The 14,385-nt window shown below is 41.8% G+C and overlaps 1 protein-coding gene across 8 annotated transcripts in view; it reads left to right on the top strand.

Moving 5' to 3' along the window:
• The window catches only part of Mitf (melanocyte inducing transcription factor), a 207,691-nt gene that overhangs the window by 103,787 nt on the left and 89,519 nt on the right, over positions 1 to 14,385 (top strand). The window lies entirely within an intron of this gene.

Genomic DNA, 14,385 nt, shown 5'->3' with positions numbered 1-14,385 from the left:
ACGGAGTTTCACCGCAGCAACAGAAATCCAAACTAAGACATGACGGTAATAGTAATCCATGCACTGGTGGCATTGCCATGTGTGGGTCCCAGTATCGATGGGTTCTGTACTGTGCTGCGGTTTTGTATCTTTCCACTCTTGTCCAGCTTGGGTAGATAGATAACAAGAACCGTTTTGGAAAAGGCTTTGAGTGAATTCACACCCTCAGCGGGGTGGTCCTATTGCTCTGTTCCTCACTTGTACTGGGTTAGCATATCTATCTTACTTTGCTGGACAGTGTGGAGACATTGGGGCAGAAAGAGAGTGTGAATATATGAAGGGTATTCCGGGCAAGAGAGCGACCTCTGTGAGCATGCGCAGTGAGCACATGCAGCTAGACTTTGAGCATGCGTGAGCTGAGCTGCCCATGTTGCCTGGGTTCATTAAGTCTAGGGAGGTAGGTTGGTCCTTGATTGGCAGGCAAAATAAAACATTTGAAATTCTTTCATTATTTATTAGTGAGCCATTAATTGCCTGAGAGCAGCAAACCCCTGCCTAGGAAAGATTCTCTAGGCACAGGCAGCCCAGTTTAGCCGTCCAGGTTAGAGCGGAATCGTGTCAGAATAATGGAGAAATCGAGGAAACACAAGATTTTGGTTATTGCCAGATAGGTCTGCTGCTCCTTGGGAGATGAGGTACATTTGACATGTGGTATCTTAGGTAGCTATATGATGCCACTAGTGTCCTTTAAAATTTCTTTAGTGACTGACTCTTGCTATCTCATTTTCTCTCTATCCTTACTCCTCTTTGGATTAAATATATTTTTCTCCTTCCTTCCTTCCTCCCTCCCTCCCTCCCACTTTTTTTTTTTTTTTTTTTACCTTTTCTTTAATAGGGTCTCACACTGTAGTCCGAGCTGGCCTGGAATTTAGTATTTAACCTTGGTTGCCATGAACTCCTAGCCATCTTCCCTCTTTAGCCTCTGGAGAGATGTGAGAGAACACACCTGTCTTATTATTCGATGTATCTTACATTTAGAAAAGCATTGAAAGTCCATCCATCTACTAAAGAATAATGAACTGACTACATGTGCACAAAGCACTCCTTTGCTTTTTATTATGGTCTACGTCAATGGGTCCAATCCTAAACCTTGCCTTGGCCTTTCACCTGTTGGGATCACATAACAGTGCTCTGTGATTTCCTTTCCTCATTCAGCATTTGCTCGGGCTATAAAGAGTACATATGGCTGTGGCTCACTAGTGTGTCCTGGTCCACTGTGTGGATAGTTCTCAGTTTATTGACCCAATCCCTCCTCACCTTTAAGTGCTGACACACTGACCCATATATTGTGGCACGTGTGGTAGACTTGTCCATTCATGCTCTGTGTCCCATAAACTGAAAAAGCTGTCCATAAGCTCATTAAAACGTTTGGCTAATAATTTAATGTTTGCGAAGACTTGGGAGGACTTTGTGTTCTGTGTGGGAGACACCTCCCCTCCCTCCTCCCTCACACCTCCCTCCCTCTTCCTCCTTTCCCTCCTCCTTCTCGTATGTCTGGGTATGGTATGCATTGGGTGCATGAGTGTTCACGTTATATAGGCACACATGGTATGTATATGTATAAGTGCATGTGTGCATGCACACACATGCAAGCCTTGGCCTGATCCTGGGGAGTCTTCCTGGATCACTCTGTGCCTTGTTCATTTAGGTAGCTTCTCAGCGAACTCAGGGCTCACCTGGGCAGCTACTCTAGAAAACTTGCTTCAGACACTCCGGAACCTTGCCTCTTGATATCCATATAGGCTGGCATGGAGCAGATCCTGGATTTCGCTCTGGTGTGGCAAGTACTTTGGCTGCTGAGCCACCTCAGCCCAGACATGTTTTCCCATGTGTTTTCTGTGAGACTGGTGTCTGCATTGCGGCACAGCTGGCAGCATCTCTAGCCTCCTCCATTCGTTGGTCTAATAGCACTCCCTCTCCATTTGAAAAATAAGAAATAGTGTTCTAAGACCTTTGTCCCCAGCATCTGTACCTTCTGTACCTACACGGGCAATCTTGGGCTTATTTCTGTGCTTCATCCCAGCCTCAGGTGGGTGGCTGTGAGTGAGGATATTTCCTGTTGTCTTTGGCAATGCCCTTTTTCCTGTCCTGGTGATCAGCCCTGCTCTGTTACCAGTGCCTGTTGCTGTGTTCTCATGGATCACAGGCTTCCCTTTTTCTGAATGCCTTCCATCAGTGTTCACTTTCTGGTTCTGGTGAGACTACACACTTATTAATAGTCATAAAAAGCAAGTAATTTAGAGAAAACAAATTGTATACTTTTTAGACTGGTCAGCTTAATAGGCAATAATAAATACATAGTAGTAAAGTTTAAAAGATGATGAGCTATATGATGTTCATATTTGAAATGCACATTTAAAACATTTACTTTTATGTGTATGGGATTTTACCCACACATATACCTGTATAGCATTGTGTATTGCCCAGTGCCTGAAGAGACCAGAAGAGGGAATTGGGTTTTTGAGTCTGGACATACATACCATTGTGAATCTCATGTACTTGCTGAGAATCGAATGTAGGTCCTCTTGAACAGGAGCCAGTGCTCTTAGCTACAGAGCCATCTCTGTGCCCGTGAAGTACATATACATCTTATAGCACTGATTCTTTGCTATCCATTTGGGTCGTCTTCCAGAAAGCATCGTGGCATGTCCATGGTTCACAGGCTGTGTGTAGGCAAAGATTGCTATGGATGTAGTCCGACCCCAGAACTTATTGTAAAGATTTTAATTTTCAAGTTATGTACATATGTATATGTGTGGGCGTGTGCACATAAGTACAGGGCACCCAGAAGAGGCCTTTGGAATACCAGGAACTGGAATTTGAGGAAGCTGTGATCTTCTCTGCATGGAAAATGGTGTGTGGGAGTCCTAGGAACCAAATGAGTTCTCTGCAAGGGAAAATATGCTCTTAATTGCTAAGATATCTTTCAAACTCCCAATCATAAATTACATTAAAGTATTCAGTGGATTTTTTAAAACTCAATTGTGTGGTTCTTGAGCACAGAATTTGTACATAACAATATTATATTTCAGTGTTAAAGGCTGGGCATGCCTTGATAAGACAGTTCTCCCAGCAAAATAAGATGAACCATGTAAATTCAAAATATATTTAATATTACCCAGCTCTTTTAAACTTTGTGTGTGAATTCCCCACATCCTTACACTCTCAGATAATAGGAAGCCTGTCCATGAACCCCAAAATATTGCAAAGTTAGCTCCATGTAGTGTATCACTAGCAGGGAATTTGTTTCAAAGAATGCCTTGTGATAATTCATCATGAAGTTAGAAGGATTCCCACCAAACCCAAACCCAGCCATTAACTAACTGTGTGTCTCATAAGGAAACATAGGCAGTGTCAGCAGAGGGATCCTCAAAGACTAAACCATGTCCTCTAGCCTCACCCGACGTTCTGTTCTCACAGGCTTGAGGTCTTCTCCTCAGGGCAGAGGCCCTGTTTGCAGGCTCCGTCAGCACCACTGCCTGTCACTTCCATTGTGAAGTTCTCAGTCCTCCTTGGCAGGACCCTACACTTCCGGCATGGAATCCTATCTGCAAGTCACGCTCATTTTCCACAGTGAGTGAGAGAGAGATTAGGGCTAAGCTCGCCTGTGACCGTGTCAGAGCCCTGTATGGCTCTGTTTTATCACACTGAAATTCTTCATAGCTGTTGGCGTCCCACTACTGTGCAGGAGGTCACTATTTCTGGGCTGTGTTTAATCTTGTTTCCCCTGAAGGATTCTGGCACATTCTTCATTTCTCTGATTGCTTCTCAGACTCCAGCTATTCCCCTGCTAAGTTCCTTGCTTTTGCTTCTAGAAACAATGTAATGCTTCAAATACTGAACATAATTTGAGGGAGTGTTATATAGTGTTTAGACACAAGCACAAGTCCTTGTAAAGCTAATATAATGAAACTGAAGAAAATGTTCAGATAAGGTATGTGGTCTGGGACACCCAGAGGCCTGAGCTTTCTGCCTAACAATGGGCAAGTGTTGAAAGGCTGAAACACATTAGCATCGGAGATGTCCTGAGATGAAAGAATTCTGAAAGGCCTCTTTCAGCGTGTGACTCCAAGGCTACTTACTGTGGAGTCAGTGTGTCCGGATTCGAGATCATGTTGAACCTCGCTCTTGGGAGCCCTTGCTCATGACTGTCTTTGCAGAGAGGCTCTGTTAATCTCCAACTTTCCAAAGACCATGCTTTTCTGAGAACCCATCTCAAATCATTCATTTTCTCCCACTTTTCCCCATTATCGTGTGTAAACTGTGTCTTAGGTACAGGGACTTTTTTCATATACATGTAAGACCTTACGTATCCTTACGTATTTATTTCTGTGTGTCTTTGTGGCACAGCATGCATGTGGGGGTCAGGAGGCAACTTGCAGGAATCCATTGTCTTTTTTTTACCACCTGGGTCCCAGGACTGAATTTTGGTGCTTGAGGGAAGGCTCCTTCACCTGCCGAGCAATTCAGCTTTGCTTTATTTAAAAAAAAAAAAAAAATTGCAATTTCACATGTTTTCCCAGGCCCCTTTAAAGCAGGCGATTTAAGGGCAAACAGTGTTTCTTCTTAGTTTCTGTCTAGTAACTGCCATTATTTTAACTCTTGTTCGCTATGAATATTCAGGAAAGTCTGCCTAACTCTTGTGTGTGGTTTTACAAAGTCAGATCCTGGCCACAGGTGACAGTGAATGCATCATGTTAATGAATTAATCATTGAACGCACTGCCCAGTGGGTGCTGAGTGTCTCCCTGGTGTGGAACTGTAGTTCATGGGTGGAGTGGTAAACAGAACAGATATGGTCCATGCCTTCACGGAATGCAGAAATCCAGTGGGGCCTGGGTTAGGGTCAGGAATGAAGGGAGTCCAGCCCCAGGTCTAATTTTAGAACTGCTTCACTCTTTTGATCCTTGAGTGGCTTTTGTAAACGTGAAACAGAGGACTGTGGGTTGTGGAGCGGCACAGCCCAGCTCTGTGCTCCATTCATGTGTTCAGTTTTGGAAAGTCTCCTATGTCCTGTTCCTCGCCTCCTTTATTTAAGTAAAGAGATTAAATCCTTGTGAGGTGCGATTTGCAAATGTGAGGTACAGTGTGGCAGGATGCTGAGGAATTCTCCACATCTCTGACTCTCCTCCTGCTTATCTTTAAGATAAACCAGAGATATAATCTCACTTACCCACCCTCTCCCCCCAGTTTTCCCCATTTCCTAATAACACTACAAGAAATGATGACCAGACCCAATATTAGGAAGCTGAACTCTTTGTTAATAACAATATCATTGTAGCTAGTAACAATTATAGACTGTGCAATTCCCAAGCTATCTGTTTAAATCAATAAATGATTAGTATTAACACTAAACATTGCTGTTAAGACTCTAATGTCCATGGCATAATTCTGACATATACCAGGCATATCAACTAGAACCTAAGCTGTAGCAGGTGCTAAAGTACTTGTTGAGCCTATGAGTTTTGATAAGAATATTTTTATTTTTCTACCTCTTATTCATGATTTTGCTATTGTTATTTCAATACAAATCATTGTTTTAATATTGGAAGCCAGATAAACTTGGATTAATATAATTATTATTTCCATATCTTCAGCTTGGTCTGTAGTACCTGAACATTATCAGTGTCTAATAACTATTCATAATAACTATTCATAGGAGAGATGGACAGCTTTGCTAGGCACTAGATAAAGAGCATAAGGTTTAATATTTATAACAAAGATGCATTTTTCCTTTCTGACTTTTCATGGCACTACTGTTTAAAATTATAACTGTTACTATCAACATAAATATATGGCTTGATTATAGCAGGGCCCCCTAGAGTGTGAATTAGGTACAGAAAGCTAATATGTATCCAGTTTATTATGAATGATTGGATTTAATCAACAGACAGGAAGGATTTCTGTGCAAATATTATTTTCCCCAATTTAAATCCTGTTTGCTCAGCACAACTGAAGAAGATGTCATTAGTATAGGAGTGAGAGAGAGTATTCGAGCTGCTTCAAGTACTTGGGGAAATTTGACAAGTAGCACATATTCGGAGTGAGGTGATCTACCAAATGTAGTCCAGAGTGGTGCTTTGACCAGTTTTGGATCATACTAATTTTGCTATTTAAGACAAGATTTCCCACTTGACTCCCAGTTTTATGTTCGTATAATAAAAACTATAAATTATAAACATAACTGACACACAGAACCAGAGCAGAAGGCTTCTGCTAGAATTTAGTTTGCAGCTGAGACAGCCATTGGAAAGACAGCTACTTAAATGGTAGCAGAAGTTACCACTGTTGTGGGTCTTATGTATCCACTAGGATTATTGAATCACACACACACATCTAGTCCTTTCTTTACTTTTATTTTATTTTTATGTGTATAAAGGTTTTGCATACACATGTGTATTTGCTCTAAATTGTCCCTGGTGCCCACGGCACCTAGAAAAGGGCACTGAATCTGCAAAAGCAGAGTTACGGACGGTTGTGAGCTTCTGTGTGCACTGAGGACCTAAGAGTGGTTCCTTTGCAAGAGCATGGAGTGTTCCTTACTACTTAGCTATCTCTCTGTCCTCGCTGGCCCTTTCCTGAACTTACAAATACTTTACAATAGTCATTTCAAATATTAGGTTTAAGAAACATCTTAAGTTTTGTCTCTGAATAATGATCTTTCTTTATTCTAGAATTCAAAGTTCTTTCTTAGCATAACACCAGCTTTGCATTCTGAGTTCCCGTTCCTCAGGCAGCACTGAGTGGATGCTATTTTCCAGGCCCCTGCTAAGTACTTTTCCTGCCATATCTCATCTCAGTATGACATTTATCTCCAGGAATTAAATGACTTGCCCAGGGAAAGCCAGGCTGGGGGCAGGCATGCTCTGGGTCCACATTGAGTAAGCATACAGTCTATTCTTCGTTGGCAAAATGATGCTGAATTAGAGCCCAGCTGAGAGACAGCTACTAATGTGTTTATAAGAGGGTGGGCTGCTAAGAGATTTGTTGCTTAGTTCCTGACCACACATCTTGTAACAACTGGTGCTTTTGCAATTTAGTGGCTTCCAGTCATCATCTACTGCACTATCATGATCTGTGAGACCCATTCCCTCTCTACTCACCACTCAACTCTTGGCACGTGAATATGATCTTCTACAGTGAACAGTGGTGATTGTATCGTTGCCAGAACAGTGTAGGTGATATTACATGATTTGGATGGTACGGGTCAGGCATTCCACATGGCCTTCTGACTCAGTCAAGAAACATAGTCAACGTGAGACTGACGAGGCTGCTGCTAAAACTTCATGGCACACTGCTTTACAGCAAATGGAAAGGAACACCCAAATCACTAATGGACTCCCTTGTGTTACTCCCCGTGACGTGTTACTCCCTTTGGTGCTGTACTTCTATACATCTTACAAGGCTGGAGGTCAGTTCACAGGCAGCATCACCACAGACCCTGAAGAATGTTTTGTGCCCCAGTATTTGATGTCCTTGCTGCTGCTCCACCCTGGTCTTACCATACCACCTTCAATATATTGAAGCTTTAGCTGATAGAGGGACCATTATTTGGCATGCAGCTTGTAATGTATAAACCAGGAAACCTAGCTGGCCAGGCTATTTTCCTTCTTTCTCTCCATCTCTTTCCAGCGCCTCTTGTGGATTATATAGTACTTAGCAGCATTTCTGTCACTGATGTCCTAGTGTGTCACTGAGAGAAAGGGACAGAGGAAGGTGTGTTTATTTTCTTCAGCAACCAAGACCATAGCCAGGGCAGCTTGTGAAGCCACCTTTGATAGCTGAATATTAGGGTCCTTAAAGACACTGCAGTATCTGTGCTCTTGTTTAGAAGGAACTGCTGTGCTAGATGGTACTGATGGAGGGACTCCTCCCATTTTAGCCCCGCTGCCCTTAAAAGGTGGCCAGAGGCATTCTGTGTTCTTTTTTCTCCCTGTTTCCTCTCTTTTCACTGATCTCACACACACACACACACACACACTCACACTTGTGTGTGTGTGTGTGTGTGTGTGTGGTCCCTTTCCTCAGTCTCCTCATTGCCTCAAACTCATGATCTTCCTGCCCCAGCCTCCAGTGCTGGGATTATAGGCAGACTTTTTTTTTTAAAAATCATTTCTTTAAAGCTGTTAACAGTAACAGAGAAGCCAATGGTTTTTCTTTTTAGTGAGTCAAGAGTCAGAGGAAGGTTCACCTTTCTAAGACTGTACTGTAAAGTCAGACAGTGAATCACTGACCCCTTCACAGCAGCTTCCTGCTTTTACTTACCCCGTAAGGAAAGCGAATGATATTTTATCAAATTTCTCATATTATACAAATAGCACAATCATGCCAGGGCCCCCAACTTCCTGTTGTCTCAGCCTCTCAGCTTACACAGGTTGTGATATGCTAGTTACAAATACCTATGGCCTACTAATAGCAGACGGCTGACCTGTCACTGCCTTTGACACCTGGACAGGGACTTCCTTTGAAGTGAACCCTAGGAGACAAAAGGAGATCATTGGAGCTAGGGAATTAATCTAATGTATTGATTACTAAAGAAAAAAGCCAAATTGATATTTTAAATATTTATCCCTTCATTACCTGCTTAAAAGTTCCCTGCAGACACACTGTGAGACCCCTGTGCACCCCTACGCATTGCCTTTTTATGCTTAGGACAGATGTTTTTATAAACATTTTTTTCCCTCTAGCTGTTTGCATAAGCATCCTCTACCCAATTTCTTAATAATGTTGGGGTATCAGTACGTCAGAGTTACCTGCAATAACCTAATTCTCTCTGGCTCGTCTTCTCAGCCTTGAAGGGCTTCTCCGAGTGCCAGGGACAGAGAGCTAGCTGTCTTCCAGAGGAGGTTGTTATATCATTGAGGCAGCAAGGTCTGCTCTTGGATGGAGAAAGAAATAGAAATAAGATAGGGAGAGATAAACGTGATGGAGTGCTACTGAGCAGTGATTTCTGCAGAGAGGTAGTCATTAAAATTTTCCTCTAGTCATGCTGGGACACTTGGAATAGAACTGCAGTTCCAGCTCCTGAAACGTTGTTCTCCAGTCTGACATCTACAAAAAGAAGCTGTGGTGAGCCCCTTTAAAGCATCTACACAAGCATATACATTGTGTGTCCTGCTTACAGCACTGCGTTCCTTTTTAATTGGGTAAATGCCTTCATTAGATCATACTTAATACATCTCTGCTTACTGGTTCTCATTTGTGTCAGCCATTTGTCCAGCCTTCCTCCAATCAGTCTAGAAAAGATTTATCCAGCACTTGTTATTTGCCAGGTACTGAGAATAAAATAGATATGTATAAATACATATGAATAAAATAAATGTCAAGGATTCTGCCTGCTAAAACAATTACAATTTTGACTATGTGTTATCAAAGGAAGAAGTCAGCACCATTTTCTGAGACAATTTAACCCAGAAGTGGGTGTTTCTGCTTTAGGAAGAATGGTCAGTGAAGACTTGCCAGAGGGAGAGAGACCTACAGAAACTTTAATCCCAGAGCTCTGGAGGCACAGGTGGCTCAGATCTCTGTAAGTTACGAGATAATCAGGGCTATGTAGAGAGACACTGTCTCAATAAAACAAAACAAAACAAGAACAAATTTCATACCCAAGGGGGAAGGAACCAGCCTGGGTGGAGTACTAAGAAGGGGGTGGGGAGTATGGAGTACTCTGGGCATTCCTCTTCTACATGTCTCTTTGATAGAGTGGTTTGTGTCAGCCACGGAGAACAGAATGTCTCCAGTCTCCATCTCAGTCTTGCACAATGACACAATGTGTGAATCAGTAGATGTTGAAGGTGGAGGGCCCATGGGAAGGATTTCCTAGCATACAAGCTTCATGGTGTTAGGGCAATAAAGATACGTTGGTGACTATTGAAGGTGCTTTTTTGAGTTTTGTTACCACATTCTTGGATGACCTAAGGATTTTGTCAATATTGAAAACCTGTTATGGGATTTGTAGTGGATACTTTACAGAGTTAAAAGTTACGAGCAAGATTTATCCAGCAGTTAAAGAGAGCTTAGGTTCTTCAGTATTTTCCTGCCTTCTGTAGAGATGACTTAGACAGAATGTATTATACAGGACTACATCTCCATTGTATTTATTTAGTTTTTAAAATTTGGTCTGGATGGGTGTCTTGCTTACATGTATGTTCAGGCACCACTTGAATGCCTGGTACCCATGGAGGCCAGAGGAGGGTGCCAGATCCCCTGGGGCTAGAGTTACAGATGGATGTGACTCACTATGTTAGTGCTGAGAATCAAACCTGGGTCCTTTAGAAGAGCTGCCAGTGAGTGCTCTTAACTGTTGAGCTACCTCTATTACCTCTATCCATAGTATGTTATATATCAACAGTTCCAGTGTTGAACTCTAAAGATGCCCTTCTGCAAGTGGAGTATTAAGGCAGACCCTTGAAGAGTCTCATTGATTTATCTTAAGGGTATGATGTAAGTAGAAGGTGCCGTGAGTTCTTTTGATACAGACACTGATTTGAGAGCAATTGGCTAGGGTAACAACTCGGTGTTTGTAGATGATCCCGTAAGTCCCATATTGTGTACAATAGGTAGTCATGCTGGGGAGTTCATTAAAAAGGACAATGACTTTCAAGAGGTGTTCTTTGGGGATAGTGATCATTTAATCTCCAAATAAAATAAGAATCCTGAGCTTTGATAAAGGCATAACTTTGCTTTTCTTGAGATATAGTTTAGACAGGTTAGCAAGTGAAGACTCTTATCTCGTCTCTTTAGTGATTGGATTTTTCCTTCCGCCAAGATCCCAGTTTAGCTCCCTAGGAAAAGGTAGCTGTCACGTGGATCTTTGAGTATTTTAGATTCTGTTTTAGCTAAGGCCCTGTTTTTGAAAGGTCACCAAGCTTTCTGATGACTCTAGTTGATTTACTGCAATTTAGGACAAGGAGAAATAACTCTTATTTGAAATGAATTGGTAAGCAGTAATTTTATTCTGCTTTTTTTTTTGTGGTTTTACCCACTCCACATACATACTTTCAACTCATTTTTTAAATATGGTTTTCAAGTAAATGTTACATGTGTGTGCATGCATGTACACTCACTCATGTACATGTACAAATGTGTATAAACTCAGGACATAAATACAGATTATATAAGTGTATCGATGAAGTTGCTGACAAGATTTGCTTATTTATTTGTGGAGTGAGAAAGATGGCTCAGTAATGAAGGGTGTGCACTGTTCTGGCAGGAGATTCAAGTTTGTCTTCCAGCACTCACATAAAGTGGCTCTCAACTGCCTGTAACTCCAGGTATAGGGGTCCAATACCTTCTTCTGGGCTCTGCAGTCATCTGCATTCATGTGTATGGGTGCATACACATAAACATGCATACACATAATATGAATAAAACTTTACTTTTATTTGTGTGTGTATTTGTGTAAGTGTATATGCCCATGTGTGCACATATGTGCAGAAGTCACAAAATGACATAGAGTACTATCCTCTATCACTGCATATTCGTTTCGAGACAAAGTTTCTCCTTAAATCTGAGGCTCATGTTTTCCCATCAATGCTGAAAGCCAGCAAGGCCCAGAGATCTTCCTGTCTCCAGGGTCCTTGGAGCTCTAATCACCGGTGTCCAGAAGTCTCTGGGCTTGTTAGCTTGGTGCTGGGACCCAAACTGGTCCTCATGATTGTGTTTCAAGCACTCTTTAAAAAAATAATATTAAGGACTATATTTAATCCCCCATGTGTTTATCTGTCTATCTCTGTGTTTGCACACATGCATGTGTGTGCAGACATATATGTGACACAACATACATGTGGAGGTAAGAGGACACTTTTGGGGAACCATTTCTGGTTCTGTAGAGTAAACTCCAGACTAGCTGGTCCATGAACTTCCAGCCACTTCTGTCTATGCTTCCCGTCTTCCCATGGTGGTGCTAGAAATACAGATGTCTGCCATTATATCTGGACTTTTATGTGGCTTCAGGGATTGAACTTAGGTCATCAAGCTTGGGCAGTAAATACTTTTTAAAATCAGTATCTTACTCTGTAACCCTGGCTGGCCAGGATGGAACTTACCGTGTAGATCAGGCTGGCCTTGAACTCACAAGATCCACCTACTTCTGCCTGCTGACTTCTGGAATTAAAGGTGTGCATCACCACACCCAGCTTGCCAGGTTTCACTCACTGAGTTATATGCTCAGCAGATAGCAAGCACTCCTTCATTACTGAGTCTTCTTTCCAGCTCCTAAGACATTATGGTTTCATTTCAATAAATTACTGACAGTCAAACCATGGGCTATTCATCCCAAGACATTTACTGAATAATTATTAGGGTGGTGGCTTGTGAGATGTCTTTGTATTGGGGATATTTGCATCGGTGATATGTAGACAATGGCACATATGCACCTTCAGCTCAACCTTTGGTCCATTCCTGTGTCCATGAAGTTTCTTTGAGAGCATTAGTACCATAGAAATCTTTTTAAGATACCATAAATGAACTATACACATGTCCTTAAACAGTAATTTTATTTAGACATATATGGAAGTAACTAAAGGGAATCAGTCTTTGAGGACAGTGGGTTGACCAAAATGAAAAGTCAGACCAGGCTGTTGGCTGAACCAACCAGGGAAGCATTTAGAGTTGTGTTGTAGTAAGTGCCTGGAATTGACCTCATGGCTTTCATGGTCAATGTTTTAGAGCCAATGGAAGGGACTAGCCTTTTTTTTTTTTTTTATTGTGGGTAATCATTAATAAGTCACACTTTTAGACCTTAAACAATGAAATAACTTAACATAGCTTAAGCTAGTATCCAAGCGGGATAGAGTCTGACTGGATCCTCTGAAAGCACAACCCTTCACAGAGCTTCGCCTGCTAAGGTTTACCTCCTCTTACTGTCTTGCATCCCTTTCTCCATGTTTTCTCTCACTTTTTTCTGTTCCCTGGGTTCTCTAGGTGGGTCAGCGTTGACCCAAAATAGGCACTGCTGACCACAGTCAGAACTGTACAGGATATTTTCCTATTGATTTTTTTTTAATGGGTCACAATGACCATGAACATGTTGACTGCATTATCTTACTCCTGTCTTAGGTCAGCACCGAGACAGCCAATTATCCCTTCTCCTTTGACTGGTGAGGAAACTGGGGTAGAAAACGTTCAGTGCATTTACACAAGTCTCAGAATTAGTAAATGGTGGTATCTAAACGTGGATTCTTGAACACCAAGAATGAAGCTGTGCAGGGCTGCTTCAGAAGAGGAGAGGCATAGCTTCGTAGTTATCTTCTTACCCAGGGAAGCTCCTGCATCTAGAAAGGACCTAGTGACTTATGTATGAATACAACTATTCACCAGGGATGTGGTGCAATTTAATTTTCTCCATCTTTCTAATTACTGTCCACTAGCTTTACCAAAAAATGTATGCACCTTTCTTGGCTTTTCCCTAATTTGGCATCATCTTTCTTAACTATATTGGGCTATTATAACCTCCTACACTGGGACTAGTGTAGTAGCTTATATTGGCTGTCTTCTCATTGGTTCTCTACATAGCAACCAGATATAAAATCCCACTGTGAGCTCATCAGTCCTCCAATGACAACTTTTTGGTGATTTCATTCTTATCCAGGGACTAAATGAGTGACTCCTCTCACTGGCTTGACAACTCTGGCATGGTCTGGTCTGGACACCTCTTAGGTGTCATACATATCACGATTGTCCCTCATTCTACCTTCAGCAACTTTTCCTGCTAACTCCCCCCCTTCAGCCTTTTACATGATCACAACTAAATGGAAGACTCGTCTACGTCCCACTCCCCAGCTCCAGCCTCAGCCCAGAGATTCTTGCCTAGGGAAAACCCCAGCTGACCTCGTGTAACTGTTTTCATCTCCTTGTAGTAACGTCCATATAAGTAATCATGGACTGATAGGATTCTTTAATATGTGTTTCCCACTGGGCTATAACATCTTAAGAATTTATACAGTACTTAAACTGGTGTAGCTATTCAGTGAATATTTATCAAGCAGGAGAGTAGACAAAAATTAAAAAAAAAAAAATGAACACGGAGCATACAGTTTCTTTGGCTAAAATCCCTGGCTGACTATTTTCTATTATTGGAGGCTCATTTACAAAATATAATTTTATTACATTATAGAATTGTGATGTATAGAAACATCAAGCTTTTCTATTCATTTAGTTTGGAGATAATCTCTGAGACACAGAAAGGCAAAGTCACTTGCCCCGGGGGACACAGCTAGTCAGTGTCAGATGTCTTTGTTGTGACCTTTGAATTGTTACAGGGAGAACCTGGCTCTTTTCAGAACTCTGTCAGGCAGCTCTGGTGCGATGAGCCTGTAGCATAAATATTTGATAATATTGATGTTGT

Source organism: Mus caroli, unplaced genomic scaffold (genome assembly GCF_978045245.1).
Source record: "Mus caroli unplaced genomic scaffold, Mus_caroli_1 scaffold_7, whole genome shotgun sequence".
NCBI classification, from domain to species: domain Eukaryota; kingdom Metazoa; phylum Chordata; class Mammalia; order Rodentia; family Muridae; genus Mus; species Mus caroli.
The sequence above is the reverse complement of the archived record's forward strand: the minus strand, read 5'-3'. Positions and strand labels throughout refer to the sequence as shown.